Source organism: Eriocheir sinensis, chromosome 37 (genome assembly GCF_024679095.1).
Source record: "Eriocheir sinensis breed Jianghai 21 chromosome 37, ASM2467909v1, whole genome shotgun sequence".
In the NCBI taxonomy this organism is placed as follows: Eukaryota; Metazoa; Arthropoda; class Malacostraca; order Decapoda; family Varunidae; genus Eriocheir; species Eriocheir sinensis.
Genome location: NC_066545.1, coordinates 8,971,571 through 8,991,074, shown reverse-complemented (window position 1 = coordinate 8,991,074; position 19,504 = coordinate 8,971,571). Strand labels below are relative to the sequence as shown.

Genomic DNA, 19,504 nt, shown 5'->3' with positions numbered 1-19,504 from the left:
TTAAAACAGCTGTACTTGTGATCCATAATGGGTGTGTAGGAGAGCTAAACTTTTATTCGTCACGTGCCCCCCTCCCCCCTCTTACCCCCCTCCTCCCGATCCCCACACGTGCTATCAGTGGCGCTGGTAACAACAAGGGCAAAATAATCAAGCAATAATGAGGGTAATTGTGATCATTGCTGCCGGCGGACTAATTACTGCGCTGAGTGACAGGTGTTGGTGTGTTGCCCGTCGGGTGATGGCGTGTTATTGGCCGCCCTCGTGCCGTACACAGCCGGTGACGATGCTAATACATGTGTGATGCTGATGGCAATATGAGAGCGGTAACTGTATATTGTGATCATGGAGGCAACAGTAATAATAACAATGAAAATAATAAAATGGGAAGAACAACAACATTTATGGGGATAGTTATGATAATGATAGTAATAATAATAATAATAATAATAATAATAATAATAATAATAATGATAATAATAATAATAATAATAATAATAATAATAATAATAATAATAATAATAATAATAATAATAATAATAATAGTAATAATAACATCCATAAAATAAGAAATACTAGAAAGAGAAAGAAGAAAAATAAGAAAAATTAGACGGAAAAGATAATGATAATAATGAAGTAAAAATGAGAATGACAAGGTAAAGCACCATTAATAACAAGAGCCAAAAAATAAACAAGGAGACAAGAATAATAATGAATGAGAATAATAATAAGACAAACATTATGACCAAAACCCTAGCATGTGACACACGCTAACCATTTTAGTCGTGTAAGTCTGCTTGGCTCAGTGGTTACCGTCCCAAGCCACCGATCCGGGAGTCCCCTGTTCATATCCGTCATGGGACTCTCCAGCTTGCGCAAGTAAACCCGCCTACCAGCCTTCCCTCCCTTCCCTGCGGGCTAGGTGAACAGCGGTTACCCGGAAACAATTAGGGGAAGGTTAATTTTGGTAGCTCCGTGGGCACACCCGGTCCTGTGTCTCCAGAGGTACGGAAATATACTTGTGTAGGACCGTAAGTGTGAAGCGCTAAATAAATGGACGAACACGTTGAGGTAAGACACAGAAACCTTTTTTTTCCTAGGGGTTATATTCGATATAGTAATATGAGTGTAAATATGTGCGTGTGTGTGTGTGTGTGTGTGTGTGTGTGTGTGTGTGTGTTCAGCTGCAAACATTACTTTCTTGCCTGTGACTGATTTATAACAGCTAATGTATCATACTTCATGTATTTCAACGACTAATAATCACTCGCCTGTCAGTATTAATGCTGTTTTCTTTTCTTCCAGACGGCACCTTCAGCAGCAAGAGTAAGTACAGCCCATTTGTCTACTTCACAATCTATTATTTGTAATAAAGGCTGATAATAATAATAATTCACGATCAAGCGCGATAAATGAACGTATCGCTCGAACGGGTGCTGTGTGTTTGTGAGCGGCCAGCCCGGCTCGTGATGGTCCGGGAAGGTTGGTATACGTGTGCCTGCCAAGGAAGTGTAAACGAAGCAGTGTCGATAACAAGCGATATACGACATCCTCATGAATGCACGACTACCGCCAGTGGGTCAGGTAAAAGGGTTGTATTTTATTATTTTTTATTCATTGTCTGAGGAGTCAACTTTTCGCACGAGGCTTGAACCGATAGCATTTTTTGTTTTGTTTTATCCAGTGTGTAGATATGAATTATCCTGTTAAGTCCATTAATTTTCTTTCCTTATGTTGGTAAAGAAGGCACCGTAAAGTGAGATACATGTTCTTTAGCCATTCTGTTAAAAATAAGTGTCGGCTAGTATCTCCTTCCAACGTTCGTTGATATCTGGAAGTAAAAGAAAATATATAAAAGAGAAAATAAAACAGAGAAGTCGTCTATGAATCATACATATTAAGTAAACAGTTTTTTTACACCTAATGTCTTTAACACACGTTCGCAAATGTATAAAAGGAAAAAAAAATAGGTACATATCTTTCTGAAACGCGCTCACTCGTAGGGCAATCATTCCTCTGAGACATAATATCAGGTGTCTTGCATCACGCTGTTCAAGAATGATAAATACATTAAAAAAGGCTCCGATATACGTCACTCGGAAACATGTATCGAAGAAAAAATAAACATATCAATAGGAAATTCACTCACTCAAAGGGCAATAAGATCTCAGACATAAACATTAGTTCTCTTCCATCATGTTGTTACTAATTGACAAAAGAGACAAGTATATACATTAAAGGGAAACTCACTCCCACGAAGAGCAGCAGTAATTTCTTAACCTGGTACCAGCGACGGGCCAAATTTGTGGCTTTATCGTGTACCAGCGACGGGCCAAATTTTTGCCATGATATAAACCCCCCAAAATAGATGATGCATAAACTAATCACAAATGCGTTGACATATATTATGAAATGGTTTGCGTGAGTGATGATTTTTTCTCATTATTCTCGCTTAGAGGGGCCTTTAAGAAACATGATCCCTGTAGCTACCACGACGTTCATAAATGTATAGAAAAAAAAAAACTACTCGGAAACTCACTCAAAGGGCAACCGTTTATCTAATGCATAAATATCAGTTCTTGCGTCATGTTGTTACCGACTGAATCACACAGACACACACACACACACACACACACAGAAAAAAAAAATATATATATATATATATATATATATATATATATATATATATATATATATATATATATATATATATATATATATATATATATATATATATATATATATATATCTATATATATATATATATATATATATATATACATCTCACTCCCTCACTCTAACGAAGGGCGGCAGTAATTCCTCGGGGTCATGAATTACGAGTAGTGTTGTCTGTAAGTCCTGGGAGCGGCGAGCCATTAGTGCTTCCGCGCCATGGCCCCCGATTACCGTCCCTCACCCCGCTAATTCCTGTCCCTCCGCCATTGTCTCTTTTGCGTCCCCCCTTTCAATAACTTCATCATTTTTTCGAGTCTCCCTCCACGGCGAGCTTTTTTTTTTCTTTTTTTTTTTTTTTTCTTTTGCCTCCCTCCTTCCCTTACTGTCTCCTCCCTCCTCTGTTCTCTGTCTCGATCTGTGTGTGTCTGTGTGTATGTGTTATAGGGGTGCTCGTGATTATGTCTGTTTGTGTGTATCTGTTTATCTATCTGTCTGAATGTCTGCCTATTAACCATTAACTCTATCTGTGTCTATTTATCTATCTGCATCTATCCATCTGTTTATCCATTCTCTCTCTCTCTCTCTCTCTCTCTCTCTCTCTCTCTCTCTCTCTCTCTCTCTCTCTCTCTCTCTCTCTCTCTCTCTCTCTCTCTCTCTCTCTCTCTCTCTCTCTCTCTCTCTCTCTCTCTCTCTCTCTCTCTCTCTCTCTCGTGTTTTATATTCCTCTCCCTCTCCCTCATCTCCTGCTGTCCCTCTCTTCACATTTTTATAGCCATCTCTAATGTGTTTTTTTTACTTCCATCATTATTTTTCTCAATTAAAATTTTCCACTTGCATCAGTCTGTTATTCCTCTTGATTCCTCTTCTTTATTGTTCTGTAACTTTCTTTTTATTATTATCCTTCCTTCTTCATCATCTTTTACTTTTCTTTTACTTTTTTTCTTCTTTTTTTCCTCTATTTCCTGCTCACAAAGTCATTTCTAAGGTAATTCTTCATCATCACCTTTCTTAAAACTTTACTTCACTTCGCTACATTAATTTTCTCATATAAGTATTTTTGTTTTGTTTTAGTTATTTAGGTTATTTTATTATCCTCTCCTCTTCTCCTTCTCCCTCTTTCTCTTCCGCACAAAGCCATTTCATAAGTAATTCTTCATCACCTTGCTCAAGATTTTCCTCTCTTCGCTCCACCCCACTACATTAATTTTCTCATTCAAGTATTTTTCCTCATAACTCCACTTTCCTTTTTCTCTCCTCCACTGCGTCCCTCTTCTCCCTCTCTCTCTCTCTCTTTCTCTCTCTCGCCAGATTTAAGTTTAAGGGTCCGCGGTTCACTTGTTTCGCTGTATGTCTTTATTTATTTATTTTTTTATTTCGTTTTATTGCCTGTTATTTATTTCGTTGTAGAGTTGCCGCTGATTTATTCCATGTTTTACGCGTCGCCATAAAACGTTATTATGCTCGTTGTCCAGAATAACGTCCGTTGCCGAGTTTATTACGTAAAAGTTGTGACTGTTTGTTGTTTCCCGCTCTGATTAGTATTTATTTTTATCTACTTTCACTCAGCAACCCTCGCCAGTATCTCTCTCTCTCTCTCTCTCTCTCTCTCTCTCTCTCTCTCTCTCTCTCTCTCTCTCTCTCTCTCTCTCTCTCTCTCTCTCTCTCTCTCTCTCTCTCTCTCTCTCTCTCTCTCTCTCTCTCTCTCTCTCTCTCTCTCTCTCTCGTCTTCTCTTATCTTTTTTCTCTTCTTTTCTCTTTTTACTTTATTTTTAGCTTTGATTTTTCTCCTTTTTTCTTTTCATTTCTCCTTTTAATTCAGTTTTAGCTATGTTCTATTTTCTCTTCTGTTATCTTCCTTTTTCTCCTCCTCTTCTCTTCTCTTCTCTCTCTCTCTCTCTCTCTCTCTCTCTCTCTCTCTCTCTCTCTCTCTCTCTCTCTCTCTCTCTATCTATCTCTCTCTCTCTCTCTCTCTCTCTCTCTCTCTCTCTCTCTCTCTCTCTCTCTCTCTCTCTCTCTCTCTCTCTCTCTCTCTCTCTCTCTCTCTCTCTCTCTCTCTCTCTCTCTCTCTCTCTCTCTCTCTCTCTCTCTCTCTCTCTCCCTTTCCTTTTTTTTCATTATTCACTTATTTTCCCCTTTATCATCTTAATTCCGACCTTCAAACTCTTTTTATCTGTTTTTTCCTCATCTTTCTTTCTCTTCAGCCTTGTATGGTATCTCTTTTTACACATACTTCCTCCTCCACCTTCTTTTTCTTTTCCTTCTCACTCATTTTCCCATTTTTTCCTATGACTTTTTGCACATCTATTTTGTCCCTCATTCCTCCTCTTGCCTCCTCCACTGTTTTGTCCACTTTTCCTTCATATTCATTTTCCCATATTTTTCCTTCCTATCCCTCTCATCTTCTCATCGTCCCTCGTCTCTCCTCTCGCCTCCCGTTTTTATTGTTCCCTTAGGAGTCTGGTGCCTCTACTCCTCTACTCCAAGACTCCTGAATCTCTATGGAAAACTTTTATGATCTTTGAAACTACCCTCCCTTCTTCCTTCTCCTCCTCTTCCCCTTCCTCTTCCATTCCCCTTACTTTTCCTTTCTCATATGTTCCTTATTTCTCTTCCTTATACTCCTCTTCTCCCCTATGCTCCAGTTTCTCGTTTTTCTTTTACCCTTTCTCCTTTTCTTCATTTTCCTTCTCCTCCTTTCACATATGTTTGTATTCCTCTTCCTCTTCTAATTGTTCTCTTCCTCCTACTCTGCCTTTCCCATATACTCCTGTTTCTATTTTTTCTTCTGCTTTCTCCTCTTCTTCATTCTCCTCATCTTTCTTGCTTTAGTGATAGTTTCTCATATATTCTTATTCCTCTTTCTCTTCTAATTACCCTCTTCCTCTTCTTCCTTTCCCATATGTTCCTGTTTCGGATTTTTTTCTTGCACTTTCTCCTCCTCCTCCTCCTCCTCCTCCTTCTCCTCCTCTTAGGGATCCACGCTCCGGCACCTTCATTATCTATGCTTTCCGTCTTTCTCTTTTTTAAGCTTGCAACGATTTACCGAGATGAAGCCGGAATGAGGGTCTGAAGAAGAGAGAAAGAAAATGGGAGGATGGATTTATAGTGGTGGAGGGGGTTGTATCTTTTCTTTTTAGCTTTCTCTCTCTCTCTCTCTCTCTCTCTCTCTCTCTCTCTCTCTCTCTCTCTCTCTCTCTCTCTCTCTCTCTCTCTCTCTCTCTCTCTCTCTCTCTCTCTCTCTCTCTCTCTCTCTCTCTCGAGATAAAAGAAGCTAATCCACATGTGTTTTCTGTCTTATGTGGGTGTTGTTTTTCTAGGCAGAGAGAGAAGAAAGAAGGAAGGAAGGAAGGAAGGAAGGAAAGAGAAGAAGACCGAAGCAGGAAATTAAAGAAGTGAGAAGAGAGAAGAGGAGAGGAGAGGAAAAGAGAGTAGTGGAGAGGAGAAAAAGTGAAAGGCAAAGAACGAGAGAGAGAAAGAGCGAAGCGAGGGAAACTAGGGAAGTGACGTAAGGAGCTAGGGAGGGAGGAAGGAGGTAACAAGAGAGGGAGGGAGGTAAAGAGGGAGGAAAGCAATTGAGAGACAGCTCCTCCCTCTTCCTGCCTCGCCCCCCGCCCACGCCCTAACACCACACGTCCACTGACATATCACCTTCCCTCCCCCGTGATTGGCCCACCGCCCTCACCTGCAGCCAATGACGGGGACTCATGCCTTCGTCGGCCCCTCGCCCCGCCGCCACACCTGCTAGGGAACGATTGCAATTTTCTCACCTAATGATTAAGGTGTGTCACGGAAGCCCCCTATCACGCCCCCCCACCCCCACCCCCCTTCCCCCCAGCCCGAACTCTCTCTTTTGTCTTCCACCACTACCACCAACACCACCACCAATACCACCACAACCACCACCACTACCACCACCACCACCACCACCACCACCCCGTGTCTCATTTCTTTCTCCTCTGTTGCTTTCTCTCCCTCCCCCTTCTTTATCTACTTTCTGTATCTATCTATCTATATCTATTTATCTGTCCATCTATTTATATATATGTAGCCATCTGTCTCTCTCGTTTGGTTGCAAGATTTGTTAGTGAAGGGAAAGCTGAGAAAAAGAGAGAGAGAGAGAGAGAGAGAGAGAGAGAGAGAGAGAGAGAGGAATATTGGGTAAAGGAGGGTTTGCGTACATCTAGGAATTTCGGATCACCTTTTCATTCTCTCTCTCTCTCTCTCTCTCTCTCTCTCTCTCTCTCTCTCTCTCTCTCTCTCTCTCTCTCTCTCTCTCTCTCTCTCTCTCTCTCTCTCTCTCTCTCTCTCTCTCTCTCTCTCTCTCTTCCTTTCTCTCCCTCCCTCCCTCCCTCCCTCCAAGCAAAGGATTCCCGGTATTATGTCCTGCAGAAGTGCGGGAAGGCTGAAGGAGAGGAGGAGGAGGAGGAGGAAGAGGAAGAAGAAGAAGAAGCATTCCCCTGTTGTATCCTGAGGGCTAATCACATGTTCTTGGGCCAAAGGCGTCTTGATTAACAGGGAAGGTCTGAATGTGTCTGACGGAGAAAGAGAGGGAGGGAAGAAGCATGGAGGAAGGGCGAGACAGATAGACAGGGAAGAGAGAGCAGGAGAGACAGACAGGGAGAGAAAGCAAAATAGACAGAGAAGGAAGAAAGAGAGACAGACGGGGAATAGAGAGAGAAGGAAGACAGACAGGGAAGAGAAGCAAGAGCGAATGAGACCTTCCTCCTTACCACCCTTCCCACCCTTGCTTCCTTACTTCCCCTCCCTTCCTTCCTTTCTTCCTTCCTTCCCCTCCCTCCCTTCCTTCCTTCCTTCCTTCCTCCCTCACTCAGTACCCTGCCACCCTCCCCACCCTTCCTTCCTCCCTCCCTCCCCTCCTCCCTCCCTCCCTGCCTTCCATCGGCCCCCTAGTGGTCGATGTCATGACGTGTTTACCCTCACGTCTGCCCTGCCACGAGCGCCTCATAAATCATCAAGTGTAGTCTGCCTGAGTCTTGACGGCGGCGGCGGTGGTGGTGGTGGTGGCGGTGGCGGCGGCGGGGACAGTGGTGGTGGTGGTGGTGGTAAGTTAGAAGTGATTATAGGAAGAGGTAGATGAGAGAAAATGAAAGAAAGAAGAAGGAAAGACTGATATGAAATTGTAGAAGAAAGGAAGAGGAAGGAAAAAAGTAACAGGCTGATGTATGGTAGAAGAAATAGAAAAGGAAGGAAAAGAGTTGCGAAGAGATAAATAAACAGAGGAATAAGTGAAAGCAAATGGAAGAGGTATAAGAAAGAGAGAGAGGAAGAAAAGAAGTAACAGAAGGAGTCAGAAGAGATAATGAAGGAAAATGATAGAAAGGCAGAAGAACGAGGAAGAATATAAGTCATAGCTTGGGTGGTGGTGGTGGTCGTGGCGGTGGTGGCGGTGGTGGTGGTGGTGGCGTCGGGGCTCAGCAACACGCGACCAACAGATGACTGGTAGAGGAACGCCATTTGTTACTCCTTTTATAGTCTGTATCGAGGATTATGACGCGGCGGAGGGCGAAAAAGAAACGAGAGAGACGCCATTTTTCATTTGCTATTTTTTTCGTGTTTTTAAAGAGGGGAAGGTTTGGTTGGGTGTGTAGGGTTTGGAATAGGAAGAGGGAAGGAGAAGGGAGGGGAATGGAAGGAAAGGGAAAGAAGTGGTGGGAAGGGAAATGAAAGGAGGAAAGAAAAAGGCAAGAATTGAGCGGAATCTTTAGAAAGGGATGGAAGAGAAATAAGAGGAGGAAAGAGGAGAAAATAGAGGAAAACGAAGCTAAGGAAGGTGCATAAAGAAAGAGACAAGAATAGGAAAAGGAGATAAAGATATAGAAAAGAAAAGGGAACGTAAGACAAAGAAAAGACAAAGAATACGAACGTAACGGGAAAGGATAGAAAAGAAAGAGAAGAAAGGGAACCGGAAACGAGGAACGGAAAAAGGAAAGAGAGTAGAAAAAGTGTGAAGCAAAGAATACGATTACGCAGATAAGGTGTTATTTGCCAGTAGCAGAAACACGCGATAACATAATCACGAAATAAGACCAAAAAAACTCCGCCTTTTTAGATCACACGTCTGGTTAGGGAGGCGAATTTCATGGGGGAAGAGGAGGGAGAGGAAAGAAAGGAAGATTAAGTTTTCATATTGAGGAATGGGTAGCAAGGGAGAGGAGGAGAGGAGGGAGGAAGGGAGAGATGGGCAGGTAGGAGAGGGATGGGAGAGGGGATTGGGGGGGAAGACGGGATATATTGAGCCCCGAATCCTTTATAAATCAAACTAATGTGCCAAGACTCCGCCCTCAACACGGATTGGAAAGTCCCATTTTGTCGGCACGGCGGTGATCCAGGTCTTGATTAGCCGCCACGCCGCCCGCCAGGTGCACGGAGGCAGGTGAGGGCAGGTGAGAAGGACTGATAGGGAGAGGGGGTGATAGGGAGGGAGGGATAGGGAGGAGCTGGTCGATAAGAGAACAGGGAACAAACTACAAGGGAAGAGGTGATAAAAGCTGTTTGACTGATAAGAGGAAAAGGGGGAGGATGTGATAAATTAGTAGTGATCATAGGAAGGGGTAGATGAAAGTACAGGAAGGAAGGAAGGAGAAGGAAAGAGTAATATGAAGAGATAGAACGAAGAAAGAAAGAATAAAAATAGGTAGAAGAAAGAAATAAGAAGGAAAGAAAGCAACAGGAAAAGGTTAAGAAATGTAGACGAAGGTATGTATATAGACAACAAAAAAAGACTTTACTACATAATAAAAGATATACCTTGAGGAAGAGGAAGAAAATAAGAACATAATCGGAATAGGAACTTTAATAACGGAAGGTTGCGAAAAGCCTGGGAAGAATACATAATTTGAAGTTTTTTTTTTTTTTTTTTTTTTTTGCCTATTTGTGCGCAGAGAACTTCTTCTGATGGATCTGATGGTCGGTCCAAGGCTTTTCCGGTGTGGGACCTGATGTTCAGCCAGCCCGTTCTGGCAGCAGAGTGTGTTTATAGTAGCCATCATAGCTGGATTTGTAAAAGAGAAGAGTGGAAAAGTAATAGGACTGACGGAAGAAGGAGTTAAAAAGAGGAAGAGAATATGTTATAGGAAGAGATTGGCTGATAATTAATAGCACGGGAAAGGATGTGAGATGCAGGAAAAAACTATCATTAATTCTTTCTCGTTTCTCTTTCGTTGTGTCGTCTGTTTCGTATCTATCGACACCCATTTTTAGTGATTCATTTATTTATTTATTATTTCTTTTTTGTAACTATTTGTTTATTATATCCTGCACTTTATTTGTTTATTTTATTTATCATCATTTTTTTTGTCACATTCCAAAGTTGATGACATTTTTTTCCATCTTACACAATCGAAATGGTCTCTTATTTTCACCATTCATCCTTCATATCTTCCACGTCATACTACTTCACCATAACCCTTTTGTTCAAACCTCATCATATCCACCATTCTGTTCTCTCCCCCCTACATCTAACACCCCTCTTGCCCCTCCCATACCTACTTTCCTCCTCCCTCCCTCCCATACCTATGCTTCCCCAGCGGCCATTCTCCCTCTCTCCTTTCTTCTCATCCTCCTTCCCTCCCACATCCATCTCCAGGCCCCCTCCTCCTCTCTCTCCCTTACCCCTTTATCGAAATGGCAACACAAGTACTACATCATCAGCTTCCTCCCCTTCTCTCTCTCTCTCTCTCTCTCTCTCTCTCTCTCTCTCTCTCTCTCTCTCTCTCTCTCTCTCTCTCTCTCTCTCTCTCTCTCTCTCTCTCTCTCTCTCTCTCTCTCTCTCTCTCTCTCTCTCTCTCTCTCTCTCTCTCTCTCTCTCTCTCTCTCTCTCTCTCTCTCTCTCTCTCTCTCTCTCTCTCTCTCTCTCTCTCTTATCCACTTTCCTTTATCAAAAACCGCTTCATACAGACATCCCTTTTCATCTTCCTCCTCTTCCTCCTCCTCTTCTTCCTCCTCCTCCTCCTCCTCCTCTTTCTCATCCTCCTTTATCTTCTTGTCCTTCTTCATACATACTCTTTCCCACGCCATCTGTTCCTATACCTCCTCCTCTCCTCCTCCCTCTCCTTTCCCTATACCCACCACCCATTTCTTCCCCTTACCTGCACTACCTACCCCGTCCCACCTGGAATCACCTGTAATCTACACCATTACCTTGGGCTGAGCAAAGTGACATGGGATCCTCAGCTTATCTCCTCTTCGGCGCCTGGATCAAATTAGCACTCGGGAAATTCGGTTCAGGGGAGAATTTTCCTCTTTTTTTAGTTTTTTGTGTGTGTGAGTGTGTGTTTGGAGGGGGGTTGTGTGTGTGTGTGTGTGTGTGTGTGTGTGTGTGTGTGTGTGTGTGTGTGTGTGTGTTTATATTTTACTTCGTTTTCCTATTGATTGTTTGGGTGTAAGATCTGAATGTGTATTTTCTTAAGCAAACATTCATTCTGATGTTTATATATTCTTTTCTATTAAATTACAATGTTAACGAATGTCTGGTCGGGTTTTAGAAGAAACTTAAGGGAGAGAGACAAAGGGAGGAAGAAGACATTAAAGTAGACAGACAGAGAAACAGACAAGATTACAAAAGAAAAAAAAACTAAAGGAGAACAACTAAAATATAACATAACAAAACTTTAGATAGCCTCGGTTTCCAACAACTTTCGGGCTCCGCTTTACAAATCATTCCGAAATATAGAGTCAAGCCATTCCCGCAGAGCACATGTTTACAAAGGCAACTCTGTGGAGCCTCGGAGCAGTGAAGGCGAGGAATGGGAAATATATGAGCTGCCTCTTTCAAGGGTCGGGCGTGGAGAGGAAAGGCAATGGCGGAGAGGGTAGAGGAGGAGGAGGAGGAGGAGGAGGAGGAAGAGGAAAAATTTAGTGAAATGGAACACATGTAGAAACAACGACATAGACAGACAGTCATACATACAGACAGATAGACAGACAGACAGACAGACAGACAGACAGACAGACAGACAAAGGGGCAGAAGGGGAAAGAGAATGGAAAAATAGTAGAGAAGGAAGGGGGAAAGAAAGGACAGAAAGAAAAATCTAAAAGGCGGAGGAGGAGGAGGAGGAGGAGGAGGAGGAGGAGGAGGAAGGGTGTGTGTGTATGGGCCTGGCGAGAAGCCAAATGGGGGACAAATGGCGAATAAACCTTCTAACTCGGAGGAAAACAGGAGAAGGAGGAGGACGAGGAGGAGAAGTGGGAGGAGGAGGAGGAGGAGGAGGAGGAGGATCTGGTCAGCAAGGCGCCGATACACCCCCATCAGGAAGGTCAACATATGTTTTTGTGATGTTTTGTGTTTCTGTAAAAGGCATTCATGGGGGATTTACCGAGAGGCCTGTGGTGGTGATGGTGGTGGTGGTGGTAGTGGTGGTGGTGGTGGAGTGGGGGGGCGTAAGTGGGGTGCCTTGTGTGTGGGTGACCAAGATAAGTGGACATAAATTGCTTCTGAACACACTCTGATACACACACACACACACACACACACACACACACACACACACACACACACACACACACACACACGGACACCCCTTTTCCCATATCTCTTCAATTTCTCCGTTTCCTCCCTGTAACAAGTTAGTGGTGAGTAAATGGAGAGAGAGAGAGAGAGAGAGAGAGAGAGAGAGAGAGAGGGGGGGGGATAAAAGAAGAGAAAGGAGGGAAAGAGTCGGTAGAAGAATGAAATAAATGAAGGAAAAGGAAGAATGGAAGAAAAGGAGGAAGATGGAAGGAGATGAAGGAAAAAACATTGTCTGAATTGCCTTTCCTCTTTCCCTCCCTTCTTCCCTTCCTTCATTTCTCCCTTCTTCCTTCCCTCCTTTCTTTCATCCCTTTTTATCTTCCTTCTTTTCCTCTGTCCTTCCCTTCATCCCTCCCTTCCTTCTCTCCTTTCTTCCTTCCCTTCTTTCATCCCTCCTTTCTTCCTTCTTCCTTCCCTTCATTCTTCCCTCGTCCTTTCTTCCTCTCTTCCCTCCCTTCTGCCTTCTTCCATTCCTTCCTTCATCCTTCCCTTCCTCCGTTTTCCTTACCCCCATTCTTCCCTCCCTTCTCCCTCCCTCTTCCCCTCCAAATGCCTCCATCACCGCCTTCCCCTAATGAAGACGAGTTACCTTCCCCCTTACCCATCACCACTTAGTCTTTATCCCTCCCTTAACCTCTTCCTAAACTCCCTTATTTCTCCCTTACCCTTCCATTTAGCCTTCACCTTTTATCTCTTTCTCTCCCTCCCGCTGGCTTCCTCTCCTTCATTTCTGCACACATTTTTTTTTTTCATATCCTCAGGCCTACCATCTCCCCTCCTCCCCTCCTTTTCCCCTTCCTATGATACCTCCATATTCCTCTATTTCCTTTCGTTATTACGGTTTGCCTCCCTCCACCTCTCCCTCTCTCTCTCCCTCTCTTACATCACTTTTATGTATATCCTTCTTATACCCTCTTCCCTCTTCCCTTCCTGTAGTTATATATTCCCTTCTTCCTTTATCCACTCTCTCTCCCTCACCCTTCTTTCTCTCTACTCTCCTCTCCTCTCCCCTTCCTCACCCTTTCCCTCACCCTTACCTGCTCCTCTCTCTCTCTCTCTCTCTCTCTCTCTCTCTCTCTCTCTCTCTCTCTCTCTCTCTCTCTCTCTCTCGTAATAGATCTTGCCCCTTTCCCTCTCCGCCTATAGTCTGAACTGGTCATATAATCCAGTTCTGTGCCCTCTGTATGTTTTCATTAGAGAGAGAGAATTACATCTATTTTTTTTGGGGGGGGGAGGTTGAGGTCTGGAAGGGACGGCGGGAATTGAGGGAAGGAAGAAGAAGGAAAATGGTCGAAAGTTTGAGTGTCTGTAAGTGGATTGTCTGAAAGGTTACATTACCCCTGTTTTCTCTTCTTCTTCCTTCCTCTTTTTCCACCTCCACCTCTTCCTCCCCCTCCTCCTCCTCCGTCTTTCCTCTTCGTCATGTGTCTTTTCCGTTCTTCTCTGGTGGAAATTCCGGTGAGAGTAAAGATTATAGTCCACTTGAAATCTCTCTCTCTCTCTCTCTCTCTCTCTCTCTCTCTCTCTCTCTCTCTCTCTCTCTCTCTCTCTCTCTCTCTCTCTCTCTCTCTCTCTCTCTCTCTCTCTCTCTCTCTCTCTCTCTCTCTCTCTCTCTCTCTCTCTCTCAGACGAAGATAAATTGTCCGTTCCTGTCTAGATTTTGTTTTTTGGAATATTTCTTTCCCGTGTTGGTGTTTTATCGCGGCTCCCACAGCAAAGTTTTACCTTCTACCTGCAATTAAGGTGAGAGAAATGATATGAAGTTGTTGCGATGTTGTTGTTGCTCCTAATAATGCTCCTACTGCTACTTACTAATGCTTCTGCTGCTACATTTATTCTACAACAACTACTACTATTACTTCGACTATTATTTTTTTTTTTTTTTTACGTGTACGCCTATAGCGCCGGTATTCTTCTCTTGAGGGGCCTAGATGGTAGTTGGCTCCGACCCGTCATGGCGCAGGCAAGTGTTTATAGTGGCTTCTTCCCTTGGCTCATGCTGCCCCCCGGAACTCGTTCTTGATTTACTAGGACGATTTCCTCTAGAGTTCGGGTTGATGGGTGGTCTTCAGGACAGCATGTGGGTAGTTTTTAGCCACTCGGCGGTGACTGAAAAATCCGAGGTGGTAGCGTGGGGATTCGAACCCGCGTCGTCCATCACGCGGTGAATGTGGGCCCAGCACGCTACCACTCAGCCACTCAGGTACTCTTAATATTGCTACTACGACTACTTCTTATGCTGCTGCTGCTGTTAATTTGCTCTACAACAACACTACTAACAACAACAACATCAACAACAACAGCAACAACAAAAGTAACAATTGATCTCTCTTATGTCCGCTCTTTTTTATTTACATTTTTAGGAGCAGTGAGAAGCTGTCTTTTTTGTTTTCTTTTTGTTTTGGACCTTGAATTGTTTTCTCTACTGTAAGACAAAAACAACAACAACCTCTTTACCAAAACAAAATCAAAGAAAGTCCTAATACGGTTGATCAATAATGGGAGTCAGAGTTCTCTAAGTAAACCATTAGAACCTACACCGGATCCGTGACTCGGGCCGCAATTATCGCCTCTTCGACCGCTGCTCTCCAGGCTTCCGTCGCGTGATCGGAAAATAATGCAATCCGGCGCAGCGGCGGGGGTCGTAAACAAGCCGGTGTCAGGTTTCCCGATGTAATTACTAGAGCTTCCTCATTAGAGACTCGACTACCGATACGGGGGCACCAGGTTCGAGTCCACTACTCCTTCCGTACCCTCTCTCACCTGCCTCTCTACTCCTCCCTCCCTTCCATCCACTTAACTTACATCCTCCTACCTGTATTAACCCCTCTTCCCTCTTACCTATTTTACCCTACCTTCCCCTCCCATTCTCTTATCTCCTATCTACTCTCTCCTTTCTTACCTTTCTCTTCTGCCCTCACCCTTTCTATCCCCATTTATTTCCCTTTTCTCACCTCCCTCCTACTGCTTCTACTTATCGGTCCCTATTCTTCCTCATTTTCTCACCTCCCCGACATGTTTTCTCTCTCCTACATATCCCATCTTTACCTGTCTTCCTCCTTCCCCACCCTCTTATCACTCCCCCAAACCTTCCTCAACTTCCACTTCCTTCCCCCACTGCATCGTCTCCCCTTTCCGACCGTCCATCCCTCACCTGTCCATTCTCGCTGCCTCATTTCCTACCCATCCCCCAAATTCCCCTACCTACCCCTACCTGCCCCCACCTACTCACTGTCTTTCTCTACACCTGTTAGTTAGTTATCTGTAGGGTTAATATGGCTCAGGCAGCTTTTAATTAAGGGTAAGGTATCACGCGAGGTATATATAGGGAAGCCTGCAGGTAGTCGTGATGTGAGTTATATTAATATTGTATAAGTTTTTGTTGATGCTCGCCAAAAGCTGCATATTTTTTTTTCTATCAGCGTGCATTCCATTATTGTATTAACTGCTTATCTGCATGCGGAGTTATTTCTTTATGTGATAATAATACCTCCCAGGAGTATTTTTTCTATCATTTTTTTTAGGGTTCGCGGTTGGTATCACTCGAATCAGGGAAAGAAACGCCACTTCGTAAAAAAATAATATGAGCGTCAGTGTAAATGCATTAAAAAACTCCAAGCCGCCAATATGTTACGGCCCAAAGACTTAGCGCAAAGCCGGAAGAGTATTATTAGCGGATATTTTTTTTACCGGGAATAGAAGAGAATTAAAAAAAAAATCCTTAATCTCATTTTTGCGTTCGCGGTCCGAAGGCATCAATAATCCGTCTTGGGGTAAAAACACACCGCGGAGGCTGGCAGGGAAGATTTATCCCTACACATGGTACAGGTTACGTCGCCCTGAGATCGCACAGGTAATTAAGTACCCGCACCTCTCCTCTATTTCCTTAATTACCTCGATAAGGCTACGCGCGTAACATGAGCCATCAACCATAATTATCCCCCATCGGCCCGTTTTTTGCGATCCGGCGTCTTGAGATGAGTGATATTTCCTGAGGTGAGTAATGAGACGGAGAGCAGGTGAGGCGGGCAAGGAGCGGCATCACTCATCTCACCTGTGGATACCTGGCTAAGAGGTGGACGAGCCGCCAGATTAGTGGGACGAGATGAAATTTGGACAGGTGAGAAGGGAAGGGACGGGCGAAGAAAACAATAATCTTCAACTTTTTTTCATAACACTTAACTATAATGATTGTTACTGCCACTACTATACCTCTACTAATGTTACAACCACAACCACTACCGCTAAACTACCCTCATTAACACCACTCTTAGTACTAATGAGTGGCGGTGAGGACATCAGTTAAGGAGTCGAAGAGGAATAGGGAATCGGGCGAAACAGGTAAATCGGGTGAATGGAGGTGAGTCGGCGCTGGTTAGTCGTGCAGATGAGAAGGGGTGATGAATGGGGTGGTTTGTGGACAGCGATGGGGTCTGAAGGGGAGGAAAGGTGTTGGAGGGGGTGGGTGGAGGTGGGTGGAGGGGAGGTAAGGGGTTGGGTAGGATTCCTCAGGTGGGACGGAGGTAGGACGAGGAGATTAATTAGTGGAGCAGGTGAGGTTGGGAGACATTTTTTCCTCCATGTTTCGAAGGTTTGAATTCCTTCCCGCTGGACACGAGTTGGATGAATTTGACCAGAGTTAAGGGTTAGAGAGAGAGAGAGAGAGAGAGTCCCCCCCTCCCCCTCTCTCTCTCTCCTTCTCTGCTAACCATATGCCGGATAATTACTATAACATTACGGCAAATTGTGGGTTGCACGTTAATTATTTCTTCCTCTGCAACGGCACGAAGAGAGGCCGATCGGATGCCTGACGTATTAAGAGGAGGAGGAGGAGGAGGAGGAGGAATCATGAGAAGATACCTGGTGAAGAGAAAATTAATACAAAAAGTAGGATAAAGTAGAAGGGGAAGAAAAATATAAAGAAAAATATGTAGTAGTAGCAATAGTAGTGGCAGTAGTAGTAGTAGTAGTAGTAGTAGTAGTAGTAGTAGTAACAACATAGATAATAATAGAATACCGCGATCGTTTAGGCGAATCATCAGAAAAGTTGAAGGGATTAGATCAAGAGAAGAATATAACATTAGAACAAAACAAAAGACGAGAGGAGAAAAGAAAAAAGTGGAGGGAATTCGGAGAGGGGGAGAAAAAGAAAATGAAGGAGAGGAGGGGCGACGGGGCTGGAGGGAAATTATCAAACGAGGAGGAAATATTTATTATCGCAATAAAATAGCGTAGCAGAGGGAAGGGAAAAAGAGTTAAGAGGATGAGGAAAGAGCAATGCTTTATGAAGGAGCGAAAAATAAGAGGAATGGGATCGGGGGAGAGAAAGGGAGAAAAAAACGATGAAATACTGAATAATAATGCTTTGAGGATATAGAGTAACATGTATTTATGATTTAAGTCACGGAAAATATAAAAAGTGGGAGAATAAAGCTAATGGAAGGAGGATTTGTGTGTAAGAATAATCATGGTGGTTATAAAAGAGCGTGCCGAAAAAAAAAAGAGTCATGCAAGAAATTATATTGAAAGGGAATGCATTTCGACACTTCTTAAATAGTATAATAAACCTCTTTCTTTTATCTCTATGCCTCACACATGTATTTTTGTATGTATCTTAATATTCAACAATGATAGGAAATATTAGATGTTTTTTTTTCATTTGTAATAAAGTCGCTTCTATATAATTTAGTCATGGTTTTCCTTTTTTATTTTCTTTGTTTTCTTCGTTCATCTGTGCCCCGGTGTGTGTATGTTTGTGTCCGTGTGTCTGTTTATGCCTGTCTGTCTGTGTGTCCGCAAGTGTCTGTCTCTCTGTCTGTCTCTGTCGCTGTCTGTATTATGTGTGTGCCAGTGTTCTCTTTCCCCCTCCACCCCCCCATCTCTCTCTCTCTCTCTCTCTCTCTCTCTCTCTCTCTCTCTCTCTCTCTCTCTCTCTCTCTCTCTCTCTCTCTCTCTCTCTCTCTCTCTCTCTCTCTCTCTCTCTCTCTCTCTCTCTCTCTCTCTCTCTCTCTCTCTCTCTCTCTCTCTCTCTCTCTCTCTCTCTCTCTCTCTCTCTCTCTCCAAAACATCACACGGGCGCCTCCATCGATTCCTTCCTCCCAATACTTCTTTTTTCTTGTCTTGCTTTATATTCGAGCCTCAATCTGGCCTACCTTTGTCTCGGTCTCATTCCCCAACCATCTCACTCCTCCCTCACTCCCGCCGTCACTATCTCTCCTTACCACCTGCCTTCTCGCCCCCCCTCACCCTCCTCTTCCTCGTCTCCCTCGTCTCCCTCGTCTCCCTCCCTCCGTCACCCTCATTAGCCACTACTCACACTTGACAGCTGTTCTCGTCAGGGCAGCTGGATCGATCCCCTCCACTTGCTATATCTTACTTTCATAACATTCCTCGATCCATGTTCTGCGCTTTTTTCCCTTCTTCTCTCCGTCTTTTATCCCCTGACTCCGCCTCCTCCTCCCCCTTCTGTTGTTGTTGCTGCGTTTTCGTCTGCTGCATCTCCTCCTCCTCCTCCTCCTCCTCCTTTTCCCTCATCTCCCCGTTTTCTTTCCTTCTCCTCCTCCTCCTTGTTTTGTTATTTGATGTTTTTTTTGTATTTTAGGGGTTACATAACTAAATATTTCCTGATGGTGCTTTTTTTCTTGTTTTGATGCGACTTGTTCTTCTTTTTCTGGTTCATTTTGTTCCTGCTATTGTCGTTGTTGTTCTTCTTGTTCGTTTTCCTCGTTCCTCGTCGTCGTCCTCTTTGTCCTCTTATTTGTTTCTTTTTATCTGTCTCTTCATCGATGTCTTGTTTTCTCCCCCTCCTCCTCTTCCTCCTCCTCCTCCTCCTCTTCTTCCTCACCTGGAACTCGTTAGGCAGGTGTGTCACGGACCAGTGGGCGGCTGGGTCAAGGGAAAAATTAGGGAGCTGGACTATTATCTTGGCCCTGTGTGTCTTGTTGTCCCTCCTCCACCTGACTGCCCCGAGGAGAGAGAGAGAGAGAGAGAGAGAGAGAGAGAGAGAGAGAGAGAGAGAGAGAGAGAGAGAGAGAGAGAGAGAGAGAGTAATGAGCGCTTAATGATTAGTAAAATGACAATGAGCATCGGAGACATGTAAGAGTTGGCAAAGTGTGTGGAAGGGGAAGATAAGGAGAAGGAGGAGGAGGTAGAGGAGGTGGAGGAGGAGAACAAGAAGAAACAGGAGGCTAAAGACCGAATGCGAATGTAAGAATGATAATGAATAAATATAATGAATTCAAATTAGAGAAGAAAAAAAATAATCCAAAATTTGCGTTATGAAAGTAACTGAAAAATTATAT

At 43.7% G+C, this 19,504-nt stretch overlaps 1 long non-coding RNA gene across 1 annotated transcript in view; it reads left to right on the top strand.

Annotated features, from left to right (window-relative positions):
* The first annotated feature begins 1,300 nt into the window (after positions 1-1,300).
* The window catches only part of LOC127008444 (uncharacterized), a 200,461-nt gene continuing 182,257 nt past the window's right edge, over positions 1,301-19,504 (top strand). Inside the window, exon 1 of the long non-coding RNA XR_007761088.1 lies at positions 1,301-1,323. This is a non-coding gene — a long non-coding RNA (uncharacterized LOC127008444). The remainder of the gene's footprint in view (positions 1,324-19,504) is intronic.